The sequence below is a fragment of the Pogona vitticeps genome, chromosome 1, assembly GCF_051106095.1.
Source record: "Pogona vitticeps strain Pit_001003342236 chromosome 1, PviZW2.1, whole genome shotgun sequence".
In the NCBI taxonomy this organism is placed as follows: domain Eukaryota; kingdom Metazoa; phylum Chordata; class Lepidosauria; order Squamata; family Agamidae; genus Pogona; species Pogona vitticeps.
The window spans coordinates 129643108-129657717 of record NC_135783.1 but is presented as its reverse complement, the minus strand read 5'-3'; the positions used below and the strand labels follow the sequence as shown (position 1 = coordinate 129657717).

The 14610-nt window shown below is 42.2% G+C and overlaps 1 long non-coding RNA gene across 1 annotated transcript; it reads right to left on the bottom strand.

The window, feature by feature from the left end:
• Window positions 1-4378: 4378 nt before the first annotated feature.
• Window positions 4379-13710, bottom strand: LOC144587738 (uncharacterized). Its single transcript, XR_013542872.1, has 2 exons — window positions 11832-13710; window positions 4379-4454 (listed from the first exon to the last, which is right to left on the bottom strand). It is a non-coding gene; the product is annotated as an uncharacterized LOC144587738 (long non-coding RNA).
• Window positions 13711-14610: the final 900 nt, after the last annotated feature.

Below are 14610 nucleotides of genomic sequence, written 5' to 3'. Positions count from 1 at the left end.
TATTTAATAATGTAATTCTGACTGAAACATTCTCTCTGGTTAAAAATAATTGAAAATACAATTGGGACCTTTTTGGGAATTGTCTTAATTAAAAATTCAGATATAACAGTGTTTTTCTGTTCAGTTACTCCATATGCTGGATTATGAAAGTCACTTGGTATTCAGCTTGATAATAACACCTTAAGCTTCAAACAAATTAACAGGAATGCATATATCATGGGTAGTGTATAATAAAAATAACTTTGCATTTATATTCACTGTCATTCTCATTTTTCGCACCTATGTTCATCCTCATGTCAGAATAACAAATAATGAATTTTCTCATCCTTTGTGAAAAAAACATCTCTCACCAGATCAAGACGCCATTTAAAAAAATGGTTGCCATATTTTATGCTCCTGTGTGAGAATGAATAGATCAACATTTCCTTTGTCCATTAGAGCATCTGCAAAAAAGAAAAAAACTTCAGCCAAAATCCTGTTGTGATTTTATATGCCTCATGTAAGTTGCCATAGCTAATTGCAGCTAATTGAGAAGGTGCTTGGTGTGTAGCCAGTACATGTTGGTCACCGCTGCAGCCCAGCTGCAGTTCCCATCATGTCCTTGTCCCCTACCAGGTATGTTCTTAATTAACTGCAATTAGCTGCAGCAACTTACATGATGCCAACAGGTTCCCAGTCAGTGGATGTTTGCATAAAAATCTTGTATTCTGTGTTGGAAAACTTGTACGGAACTAAATGCAACATTTTCGGTAGAAAATACAAGGCTTTTGGACAAAACTAGTTTCATGATTTTCCTTCCTTCCTTCCTTCCTTCCTTCCTTCCTTCCTTCCTTCCTTCCTTCCTTCCTTCCTTCCTTCCTTCCTTCCTTCCTTCCTTCCTTCCTTCCTTCCTTTTTCTTTTCTTTTTTGCAAAAAGTGCCAAAGTGAGGAAAATGCACAAAAATGGTCATCATCTCACCCAACAAGGAGAAAACATTTACAAATATTTTATTGTTGCCTGAAAGAACATCATTGAAAATGTACATACGTGCTTTCAAAAGCTATGCAGAGGAAGTTGTGGAAGGCATCTGTGCATCAGGTTTTTTAATCCTTCCCCCCCCCATGAAATGAGTCAGCCAACAGGTACAGCAGCTGTTGGCCAGGGCACAGGGGGCACAATTGACATTTCAAGCAGCCAGGGTGCAGAACATGCCTATCTGTCTCCAAGAGGACTCTGATGGGAGGTGGAGGCATCAGACATAAGATAGCACACAAGGGTTGGATCTAAGCAGGCCCTGTTGAAGGTGGCTGCGATGGAGGTCAACCACACAGCTCACAACATTCAAGAGGCTCTGGGGAACATGCCGCAAGCAGTGGCGTCCAGCTACAGAAAGGCAAGGTCTACTTGTCACAGAGAACAGGGCAAACAAACATGGTGGCAGCACTGCAGGCTGGAAAGAGGAAAGGGGTGTGCTGCATGGCCTGCACTCTCACCTTAGTAGTTAAGGTTGCTTTGCATGACATGGTAGACTCATGCATACCCTAATATAACTCAGTGGGCCAGCAAGGTGGCACGACAATTTTTTACCATAGCGTTTGGGGCAGTGATCTGCAAAGGCCAGGGAGGGAAAACAGGGATTGCCACTGCACCACCTAATCTGGGATGTGGGAACTCAATGGAACTCTACTTTCTATTTGCTTGAAAGAATGCTGGACCAGCAAAGGGCACTCCGTGGTTTTATTGGGCGAAGAATGTGGACATGCTGGTTTAAAATGGAAAACACACTTCCACAGCTAAGCAGTGGTACAGAGAGAGACTCACAGAAGTGAGCAGATTCATAATTTTGATCTACAAGTCTTCAATCAGTCACACCACCCCTTAGTATAGTCAGTTTTTGGTCAGATTTACATCATAGTTTAACTGGCATTAGATTAGATTAGGCATCCTTCAGTCTTGAGAGACTATGGTAACGTGCTCTGTATGGAGGACTTGGAACAGTGTCTAATGTGGCTGAGAAGGCCAATTCGAGAGTGACAATCCCTTCCGCACTGAGGGCAAATACAATCTGTCCCCTGTCCAACTCCTTGATTTTGCTGGTTTTGGGACTGCCTCTTTGCCTTGGCCTGCTGGACAAGTGTCTCTTCAAAATGGGAGAGGCCATGATGCACCGCCTGCCTCGAGGCTGAACTTTCAGATGTCAAGGTTTCCCATCTGTTGAGGTCCATTCCTAAGGTCTTCAGATCCCGCTTGCAAATATCCTTGTACCGCAGCTGTGGTCTCCCTCTGGGGCAATTTCCCTGCACTAATTCTCCATACAGAAGATCCTTTGGAATCTGACCATCAGCCATTCTCACAACATGCCCGAGCCAACACAGACGTCGCTGTTTCAGTAATGTATACATGGTAAAAATTCCAGCTCGATCTAAGACTACTCTGTTTGGAACTTTGTCCTGCCGGGTGATTACCTTATCTTAACTGGCATACAATCTCAATATAAATAGTCAGAGACTGGTTTAGAAAGGTTAAAAAATGTATCTCTTCACTTACAAAACTTCTTGTCAGAATAAAAAATAAAACATGTTCTTGTTATGGTATCTTAACTTGCAGGCTTCATTAGCTGGGTTCACTTTACTTGCTGGTTACATGAATAGACAAACATGGAGATTACCTAACCTGTTTTTAACATTGCTAAGCACTAACATACTCACAGACTCATTTCTAAAACAGATTCTGAATCCTGACAGACTGACTGAGGTAAAAGGCAGGAAATAGAAACTGAGGTAGAGGGGGAAATCATGTTTTCCTCTAAATGCTTGACATTCACCCAAAGTCCCTCCTTTCAAAGCCTCTTAAAGCTTCTTGGGAGGAAAGCAATAAGAAATCTAGACAGCATCTTAAAAAGCAGAGACATCACCTTGCCGACAAAGGTCCACATAGTCAAAGCTATGGTTTTTCCAGTAGCAATGTATGGAAGTGAGAGCTGTCCCATAAAGAAGCTACCAATATGAATTTGACCAAACTTTGGGAGGCAGTGGAAGACAGGAGGGCCTGGCATGCTCTGGTCCATGGGGTCACGAAGAGTCGGACAAGACTTAATGACTAAACAACAACAACATTCTAGAACTACTAGCCATAGGAATACACAAAAGAGAGATACCACCTCATACTTGCAGCTAATAAATCCTGCCTGGTCTTTTCAGAAGACCACTAAATCCATGCCCATCCTGGTGTTCTACCACTTCTATTCTTCCACTGCCAAACCCTTTGCCTCTCACTCATACATACATATACACAGCAATAGAGCTCCATGTTTAGAAAGAACAACATGCGTCCAAATGTTTTTGGAAGTGTTTTAAATTGCGTTTTTAAATATTGTAATGTGCTCACTTTTTAAAGAATGTTAGATCTTACACTGTTTTAAGTTGTGACTTTCGTGTTCTTTTAACTGACAGTAAGCCCCCTTGAGTCCTCTATGGGGAGGAAGGTGCCATTTTAACAAACAAACCAACAAACAAATGATCACTCGATCTTGTTGTACCACCCAGATCAGCAGATTTATTGTGGCATGTCTTCTTACGGACTAGGCCACTGGTTCTTAACCTTGGGTTACTCAGGAGTTTTGGACTGCAACTCCCAGAAGCCTTCACCACAAGCTGTGCTGATTAGGGTTTCTGGGAGTTGCAGTTCAAAAGCATCTGAGTAACAAAGGTTAAGAACCACTGGACTAGGCCATACATATTAATGTACTCCAGAACATGTCATCCTCCGCTGGGGCACATTACATATATGAAGAGTTTAGAGATTATTTGTTAATTCAACTTCAGCAGAGAAGTGTGGTTATTCACCTGAAAACTGTACACTCAGGAACTTTGCACACACAGAAGGAACTCTTCATGTGATGTGTTGTGGGAAACTCAAAACACTGCTACACATGGTTGCCATCACACTAGGGGATATAGAAGGAGCCTCCCCAAAGACTGGGAACACATTGTGAGCACACTCAGGCATCCCCTAGGCCAGTGGTCCCCAACCTTGGCCTCCAGATGTTCTTGTACTTCAGCTCCCAGAAATCCTGGCCATCAGAGGTGATGGTGAGGGCTTCTGGGAGTTGTGGCCCGGGGGCATCTGGAGGCCCAAGGTTGGGGACCACTGCCCTAGGCCATGGGATGCAGCTGGCAGACCCTTCACCTCTGGAAGCATTGTGCTGGAATAGCTCAAAGTGAATTCACTTCATGGACACGGCAGCTAAAATGGCGGAAAAGCTTCAACACACATCTCAAGCTCTGACCGCTTGTGGTCAAAAATTATCTGAACATTTTAATTTGTTTTTTTTTTTTTTTTTTTACTTATATTTCTTACACATATATCATTTTTAAATGTGCAACACTCTGATATGGAGAAAGGAAGGAAGCAAAGCAAGGCACCAAAAGTGAAATTTGGAAAGTATGTGAAGGTTCCTCTGCAGTCAGGAATCCTGAGAAAGGAAATGAAAAATCATTTTAATAGCCCTAGCATAGCAGGGGGTGGAGAGGCTGCATAGTCACAGAAGAGAAGATAAACATGGTATGACCCCTTGCTCTGTATATAAATTTCGTTGTGCCATTGCATGAGTTATAGAAGAATTATTATTAGTTGAAGGGAGACTGAAAGCAGCTTCAGAACAAATATTCAAAGCCAAATTAGACACTTGACAGCTAGAACAGCCTCACAAATTAACGTTAGATAAGAATCACATCAAGTCATAGTATTGGAAAACAAGGAGTCTCATAATGAAACCTTTCAGCTATTATGGGGATGACAATAAAAAAGGACGACTGTGTGAAACCGTTTTTCTTTCATGGATTTCCTCTGCCCTCCAAAAAGAAAAATAGAGGGGAAAATGGAAAAAGAAAATGTTATAATATATTCAGAGAATTTGCATGTGAATACGGTTATGCTATTATTTATCAGTGAGTCATGAGAATTCCGTCTCTGAAACATGATCTTTCAATCTAAAGCATACATATAATAAAAATGATTTCTTTGTATGAAACCATTGTGATGTATGGGAAGGAAAGTTGGTATTTTGGTAGTGATGGCCAAAATCTTCCTGGTGTTCACAAAAGGTTTGTGTAACTTCCCATAGTCAACTATGGCTAATTCATAAGCTATGGAAACATGTGTCAGTCTCATACGTGGTCATGTACCTAATAAAATAACTACAAGGTGCACCAGCACCTTGCCAATTAGCTGCAATTAGCCATGGAGACTTGTACTAACCTCCCATGAACACTGAGAGGATTCTTGCCAATGTCCACAATCATGTAAACTGTTAACATGAAATCATATTTTCACATTCAAGAATCTCTTACTTTGCTAACACAGATGGCTTTATTACAATGAAAGGAGTCCAAGAGACTGCATCATATTTCGCATTTCATCCCTAAAACTAAAAATACTACATATTTTCTGCAGTTTCCAGAGAGTTAATCATGTTAGACTGCTTCAACAAAAATCGCTTTTTCTGACGAATGTAGCCGATTTGTTAAATATTCGTCAATCTGTATTTGTGGGTTCCAGAGACCCCCACAAATATGAAGGGATGAATATTTACCCATTTTAATTCATCCTTCATATTAAAAACAAAAAAAACAAAACACCATTCTGCCTACCGGCCTCCGATCAGCTGATCAGAAGCCCACAGGCAGCCACCACCCCACACAGCCACCCAATACCACAGCCTACCCACTCACCCCCTTCCTTTCCCTACCTTAGGCCCCACACCACCCATACCAACACCCTCTTACCTTAGTCGCTGCTGTTGAGGTCTTCTGGCCTTGGAGCCATGCATGTAAAAATGGAGACTGGCTGCCCTTTGCAAAGATGTTGGCTGCAGCTTCATTTAGGGTAGGGAAGCTGCAGCTGCCATCTTTGCAAAGGGCAGCCTGGATTCCCTTAGTCTGCCTTAATTCACTCACATAATAAAGTATAACTATTGGCCTACTGTGTGTGCACGCGTGTATTTTAATCAAAGCATTTGCGACTTATTTTGGCTCTCTTCTCCATGTGCCCTCCAGTGTAAAGGAGATTGACAAGGGTGAATTATCCTTTTCCACCGAGGGTTATTGCAACGCCAAGCAGTCTTTTATTCTGACATTATATTTTCTTCTCCCCGCCCCATCTTAAGGGCTTTGGTCTGTTTGCCTGCCCTTTATTAGTCTAACCTTTGGTCCCTCCAATCTCTCATTATTCTGCCTGTACTTTGATGTAATGCAGTGTTTGATTAGTGAATGTTCATTCTAAGCTTATGATGATTTTTTTTAAAAAAAGACCCTCATTCCCAGTGTCATTCTTAAACAGCTAATAGGATATTAGGGAAATGAGAACCAGTGTTCACATGTTGAGGCCGCTGATTATGCTCGTTGCCCACTAAGTTGAAGTGACAACCTTTACTGACACGAGCAAAGCTTCTTAAAATGAAAGGCTAAGCCTCCTTAGTGCTAGCTTTGGAAACTTGGGGCTAAAGGGATGGCATGACAGATAGCGGTACTGCTTGGAAAAGTTATTTTTGAGGGAAGGAACAAGTTTCAAACCCAGCCAGACTACCACCCATGATCTCTGGGGCATCCTTCAAGTCATAGTCCCCAAAGTAAGTTCTCCAAGCTCTTTGCAGCTTTCTGAATAAAGAGGCACGCTCTGCAGCTTCAGCTTAGTCACGAAGGCTAGAAGACGTGAAGGGCCCTTTCAGGATGAACTAGGAATTGGCCTAGAATAGTGGTTCCCAGCCTTGGGTAACCCAGGTCTTCTTGGACTACAACTCCCAGAAATCCCAGCCAGTTCAACTAGTGCTAAAGCCTTCTGGGAATTTTAGTTTAAGAAACATCTGGAGTCCACAGGTTTGGAACCACTGGCCTAGAACTTCTCTTGCCTTTTTGGCCAGTAAGTTCAAAAAGGATTGGGAAGGAGTGTGTGGAATTAAAGGTGCACAGGAAAGCATCTCTGATATTGCGTGACCAGTCAAAGCAGCAATTCGAAAAGCGCGCGCGCGCACGCACGCACACGCACGCACGCACGCACACACACACACACACACACACACACACACACACACACACACACACACTACACTTGACCTTAGCCAAAATTATTGATAGGAAGGGACATTCCAAAGAAAAAGTTATAACTGGGGTTTGATCCCGGGATGCACTGGATCAAAGTGTGTATTGTGTTGTTAGTACACACCATCAAGTTGCTTTTGATTTATGGCAGACCTATGAATTAATTATTTACAAAAGGTCGTATCAAACCTGCTCACAGCTCGCAACTATAGTCAATGGCTTCTCTATGAAGTCAATCTATGTTATATTTGGGCTTCCTCTTCCTTAACAGTTTTGTTTTTTTCCAGTGACTCTTGTCTTCACTGGACTGATATGTCCAAAAATTCCAGTGAGAGTTTAGGTTTGATCCAGCACTTATTTGTCTTTGTGGTGATCTACAGTATCCTGAAATCTCTCCTCCAGTGCCACATATTGATGAGTTGATTATTTTTCCTGTTAACCCTCTCCTTTGTTTGCTTCCACATCTCACATATGTACACAGTGATCAGGAATACTGTAGCATGGATTGTCTTGCCTTAGTCTCCAGTGACATATCTTCACTCTTGAGGATATTTTCATAGCTGCCATTCCAGATTTTAGTCGTCTTCTCCCTACTTGTTTACTGTTTCCATCTGGATTGCTGATTACACTGAAGTACAGGATGTCCTTAACAAATTTGATTCCTTTATTATCAACCTTAAAGCTATATAACTCGGCTTAGATATTATTCTTGCCTTGTTAATGTTCAGCTGTAATCCTGCTTTTGCACTTTTTTCTTTAACCTCCATCAGATATAAGTCATTCTTTTTTTTCCCTCTCCCAATAATATGATGTCTTACTGATATTTCTTTCAACAGCTTTCACTCCCTCTCGATTTGAATCTTAATCCAGCTTTCAATATTGTGTGCTGTGTACATTGCCCCCCAAACCACTCTGCGCCGAAATAAGGGGCAGAATGATTTATTTGGACAAAGCTCTTGTCTGGGCCCATGCAAACATTTGTGGTCTTTCAGTTCTCCTGGAAAACTGAATTTCCACCCATGTGGAATTGCAAACTCCAAGGTCAGCTTCACAGACTGAATGGTCGCAGCTGTCTTGATTAAATTATTTTAATACCCACCCCTCTTCCCCCCCCCCCAGCTGCTAGGAGAAAGCTCCAAACAGCTTCCTGGAGCAGCCACTGGAAAAGGAGCGAGTGAAGGTATTCAAAAGACCTTCTCTACACTTGCTGTTCTTTCTCTCCCCTGCCCCACCAGCCTTCCTCTTTCCCAATTCTGAAGCTAGGGATGCTGTGGCCACAGAATAGACCTTGGCAATTCATTCACTGATTTTGCAGCAGGAAAAGGAAGGTGGATTTCTAAAGTGAAGAACGTGCTGCCCTCCTCCCTTCTCACCAGTTCAGTATTTGCCTATGTTTTTCTTTCCCCAATTCTAATCAAGACACATGAGTGCTGGATTGAACAGGAGGGATCCATGACTATGCAACTCTGCCCCTTTGGGCACTTTGATTTTTGTTTTTCATGAGAACAGTTAAGGATATAAAAAGCATCTCCGTCTGACACCTTTGCCAGTTGGCAACTCTTCTGGTTTTCTGTGTTTTGTCATAACAGTGGCCTCCTATCCAGAGACTAAGATGTGTGCTCTTCCACTGAGCTACAATCCCAAGGGGGCACAAGGGGTCTGCAGGCAAAGAGAGGGGTTTGCTTGAACACAGGGAGAACCAGCGTGGCTTTGGCCGGTTGTGGAAAGCTTCTCTACTATGGCTGCTCAGACAGTGGCAAAGGCAAACTGGGGGCATGTGCTAGGGGCACGTCGAAGCAGACTGGAGGAAGCTTTGCATCTGGTGAATGCAAAGCCTCTCATTCTGTGAATACACTTCTGAAAAGGTCTGGGGACTGCGCCAGCTCTTGGGCTGATATGTTTATTTCCTCTCCTGTTGGAATCAATTGAGAAAAATGGGAAGCAAATATATATATAAAATGATACTGGCAGCAAAAATGAAAAATGAAAAAAGCAGTCGCTCAACTCCATTGCCCCATACATTCCTTCTGCCTGAGATAGCCCGAGTCTAGCAAGATTGAGAAGTGGCAGTTTCTTCACAGGGTCTCTTCCCCTTCTCTGTTGGATTGTTCTGCCCATTTGATGGCATGCATGAGAAGCGCTTTGAGCATTCTTAAGCCTTACAGCAATGATTATTAATAGCACTATTTTGTTTTCCGTTTGTGAAGTTGAAGAAATCCTTTTGTGGCGGAGACTTAGACTTGATGAACCATGCAGTGCTTTTCAGAAACTGGCTGGAAGTTCTCCTTTTTGCATAATGATGTGAAAATAATTTTTGAAATCAAAACCCGCAAGAGCTCTAGAGGAGGTCAGGGAAGTGTAGAATCAAATATTCTGAAAGATTTAGCCACACACAGCGGGAGGAACAGTGACGGGTAGAATACAATATTACTTCATCTCAAAGAAACCTCTTCAGTGTACACACAAAGAAGAATCCACTGCTTATCAAATTGCCTTCCCTATAAAAATCCCTCTGCCGGTGATGTCCCACTTGTAGCAGCTGCCTCTATGACTGAGGCCAGGCCTGCATGTTCAATCCCAGGTTCAGATCCTACCGTTTTCATTTAAAGAAGGGACAGGGAAGATGTGGCCCTCTAGATACTGATAAACTGTAGTTCCCGTCATGTTTCACCTTTAGCTATATTGGCTAGGGATGATGAATGTTGTAATCCAATAGTATCTGGGTGGCCGTACTTCCCCACTTCTCATTTAATTGGAAAACCGGTCTGGGACACAAGATGCGTTCAGTGCCATCAAGCCGGAACTTACTTACAGCGACCCTAACAGGGTTTTCAAGGCACATGAGATATTTAAGGAGATTTACCATTTCTGTTCCCCAAGTGAGTTTTTATGACTGAATAGGAATTCAAACCCTGTTCTCTACAGTCCTAGTCCATTGCTCTATCCACGAGACCATACTGGGATGCCAGGGTACAAGATAATTACAGCTAATTATATTTAAAGCAGTGTCATCTGCTTTTTGATGGGACCGGAAGACCATTTTTATTCCAGTCCCTGGTCCAAGCTGGGCCACGCTGGTAATGGGGACTGAGAAATGCAAAGACAGTCCAGGAAGAAATTCCCATAGTAATTAAACTCTATCCTGTCCCTTGCAATTAAGCTGATCAACTACGAAGAGAAGAATATCAAGACAACTGGAGATTATTCTGAAACACACATATTGGCACAGGCTTGCTGAGTGAAGAGCTGCTTTTCTTCTCTCCCAGGAATACAACCGTGATCCAAAACAAGCAGAGGAGTTATTAAAGCTTTAGATAATGAGCTTGAAACGGTGACCTTACATTCTACACCAAGGATTTTCTCGTCCCCTTTATCCTTTGGCAAAATTTCACAGTATTATTCCACAGAGCAAACTCAAATCCAGTCAGTGTCCATGGTTAAAGTCCTGCTCACATAATAACGGGTAAAGTAATCCTGAAAAAGTCATTCCTTACATGGATGATACTAAATGTACAGTCAAAGCCATGGAACACTTATCCTTGTCTGCCATGTTTTCCTCCCCTCCCGTGTACTCAGAACAGTGCTACATTGCAATATGTGCCATTTGGACATTTTGTGAAGGTTGAAGAGGAGGAGGAGGAGGAGGGGAATGGCTTTTCTCAGTGCAGGGCACTCCACTTTGTAAAATTCAATTGCAGACTGCATTACTTTCTCCTTGTTGGACAATTGTGCAATGAGGTTCACAATCACAGACTTAGTTGTGAACAGAGTCTAATTCATCTCCATGATTACTTTCCTACAGAAGTCACCTCTCTTGCTCATCTTTTTATTAACTACTGAAATTCTGCCCCATCGATGCCTCTTTGCCTATACAATGGACTGAAACCATCACTCGTTTCTGCTGGCAGTAGCATCTCACAACCAGAGCTGCACTTAGAGTCCTCTCACTGGTCAACAGGAGATCCTTCCCAATTTCTCCAGCCTCTAGTAGTCTCCAGAGCTACCGCCTTCCTCATTGTCCAGGGTGGTGGTGGTTGTCTTCCAAGTCTCTGGAGCAGTGATATAAAATCAACTCACAGGGTAGAATAAAAATGTGAAAAAATGTGGCATGCTAGATCTCTACCCACAGAGCACAACTAACTGAAGGTGAGAGCCTCTTTTGTCCACGGAAGCGCCCCTCCAGGATTTGGAAGGGAATCTCCCCCCAATACTAGTGTTGCAAATTACTGTGAGCCTCCAAGGAGAAAGAGGTGTTTGCCTTCAGAATGCTGCTCCTGCCCCCCATGTGTGGAGGCCGAGAATAACAGAAGTGGCAATGAAGGGGACTGGTTTAGTGCACCCTTCCCCACTGGTTTTTTTTAATTTACTTCACCTATTATTTAAATATGGAAATAATATAAGGATTACTGGTGTTTAGACTTGCAGGTTGCAATGGCCTGATGCTGAGCTTCTGAATTTCGTTTTCCCAGGAGAAAAACCACTCTAATAACTAGAATTAAGTCAAAGATGGTAGAATGGAATTATTTCAAGGGAATCCAATTTGGCAATAGTGCAGGAGGCAAGGATCACTCCACTTTAAAAAACAAAACCCCATGGAGACAGATGCCATTTGTGCAAGTCCAAACAGGCAAGCACTACAGAGAAGCCATTCATTGGCAGCTCACTACAACTGAAGGGCAGCATGCATAAAGTAACTCAGAGGAAGGACAAGGAAGTACCGGTAAGTCTAAAAGCAGTGATCTGTATGTACGTACATGCAGGCAAGAAGAGGGGAGGGGAACCACTGGGCTATCTGCCGTCTTATCATCCTCCCACTGGTTCAGATGACTTCACATATGCAGTGATGTTTTGTCCCAACAAACAGGGTTACAAGGTACTGCAGGAGAACAGGAGAAATAATTGAAAATAATCACTTTCATGTTTGATCCAACCAATTGCTGTTTCAATGTAAGATTTTGTTTATTGTGACTCCTAAACATTAGAATACAAATAATTATCTGATTGTATAACGCAGCTGCGGTGCCAAGAGGATCATGACGAAAATAGCGGCAAACATACAATATTTAATATCAATTTGAGATTCAAAACTGCTGACATGTTTAATATGAAATATCAAAGACAAGAGATCAATTACAGCCAAATGCTCTTGTCCTTATAAAACATTATAAATATATATATCTTGATTCTGTAATCATTTTAATTAGCCCATACTGAATCCTGTTATTTTAGATTTTTGAAATAACTAATGATGGTCATTCCACAGTCATGTTTATGACTATGCAAAAAAAGACTATTAAAATCCTATTTTACAACTGTGGTACATTTGCTGTAGTTATTTGATTAAATGTATCTTTTAAAAAAAATCTTCTGAGATTAAGCTACTTGACTCTGGTTTTAAAGAATTAAGGAGTGGCACGACCTCTAAAAACACATTTGCAAATTACAAATTGAGACTCACTATGTAGCAACGGTAACAAGTGTAAGTGAAGAAAAGCTGTCTTGTGAAATAAAGCGATGCAGACAGTACAAACTCAGTGTGGTAGTAGATACGGTGATGGAGTAGCACTCAGAAGGTCTGGGTTCGAATCTCCATTCAGCCATGGAAACTCCTGGTGGGGATGTGGCACTGGTAAAATCACATGGAACAGACAATACACACACCATACTGACCAATTCAACAACAATTCTTCGACACTTCCACATTCAGGTAACGTAAAGTGAGTTCATATGTTAATCTCTATTTTTCTCATCAATCGTTCGGACTGGTTTCCATCATTAAATCATTGTCTAAAACTGTCATGGTCGTTTTCAGGTGTGGGGGAGGTGAGGTTAGGCTCCCCACATGTATTTATGATTTTCATGTCAGCAGACAGACCTATTGTGTTGTAGGTGACATGTGCTAAGCACAAAAAATTATCTTTTATGAAGATAAAAATGAGAAAACTTTCTTGCTGAGACCTCAGTTTACCTTGAGTTGAACCTGATGGGGCCTCTATTCCAGCACAGCTCAAAGTACAGGCATGACTCTTCCCTTTGTTCAGCCACACACCAAAAAGACATTTAGAGCCAGGCATTCTCCTTCCCCAGCTTGTTCTAGGGCTCTTCCATCCACTTGATGGTCATCCACAAATAAGTCAAGTCAGTAATCTGGAACCAGCTACTGAGGGGCATGGCCTGATGTGAAGACTGAGAAAACCCAAGATTAACATTTGGGCCTCCAGATGAGAGGCTCTCTATCCATGGCCTAAGGGTTTAAGAGGAAGTGATCCATTGAGGACCATAACTTGAGATTCACCCAGTGATGAAGAAAGGAAAGAACATTGCTCGTCCTAATGTTTTGCCCTTCAGATGTCAGAAAGTTTCAGCAGCATGCCAATAGTTTACAGACGTTGTAGTACAAAATGTAGGAATTCCAATGAGGTGATCTTCCATCACAAATTTCTTGATGAAATGCTTATATGAAAGTACACTCACATGGCAAGACTGCAAGTTCTGTCTCATTAAAAGCAGTTAGTTTCCTTTATATGACTGTTGTGGGGCCTTTTTTCCGTACAAAGGGGCTATGTTTTATTCAGGCTTATATCAAACAGATATTCTAATTCTTAGTGACAAAACATAGGTGTATCCCCAGCTTCATACTTCACTTAAGCCTTGCCGTCTGACACTGAACAGATCAGAGGAATTGTATTTAAGAGTCAAACAGCCAAGTCATAGATTATATTGAAGGTTGGGAACTCTTGTGTTGGAGCACGCAGGAGAATGCTCTGATGTTTTGGCTGTCAATAGTCCTTAGGCACTTTCTTGTTATTTCATGTTATTGTAAGCCCTGGGGGATACTGGGCCATGTGAGTGGGTTGACACTCAAAGGAAATGTCAGGAGCATCAATTGCATGGCATCCTTTGGTTGTTGAAATATATTAAATCAGACAGGCTACTAAAGCAGTTGATTTCTACCCAATTAGACCAGGATCAGTTTTCAGTTGTAGAAGTGAGAACAAGAGAAACCCCCAGCCTTCACACATTTATAGCTCTCTGAAGATCTTTCTTTCCATCGCACAAACATACATGAAACACAAATGGCAAATGTGAATCAAATCTGAGTTGCAAACTGGCAAGAACTGCAGATTTGCAGCCTGCAATCCCCTGCTATGTTTTAGATTCCAGATGATGAGCCTTAGGAACTGGCCATCCATCCCTCTGACCCATATAGGGACGTGGTGGCGCTGAGAGTTAAACCACAGAAGCCTCTGGGCTGCAAGGTCTAAAGATCAGCAGTTTGAATCCATGTGTCGGAGTGAGCTCCCGTCGCTTGTACCTTCTTCCTGCCAACCTAGCAGTTCTAAAGCATGTAAAAAATGTGAGTATATACAGTAAATAGGTACCACCACGGTGGGAAGGTAACAGTGTTCTATGTCTAGTCGCACTGGCCATGTGGCCACGGAAGATTGTCTTCGGACAAACACGCTGACTCTACGGCTTGGAGATGGAAATGAGCACCGCGCCCTAGAGTCGCACATGACTGGACTAATTGTC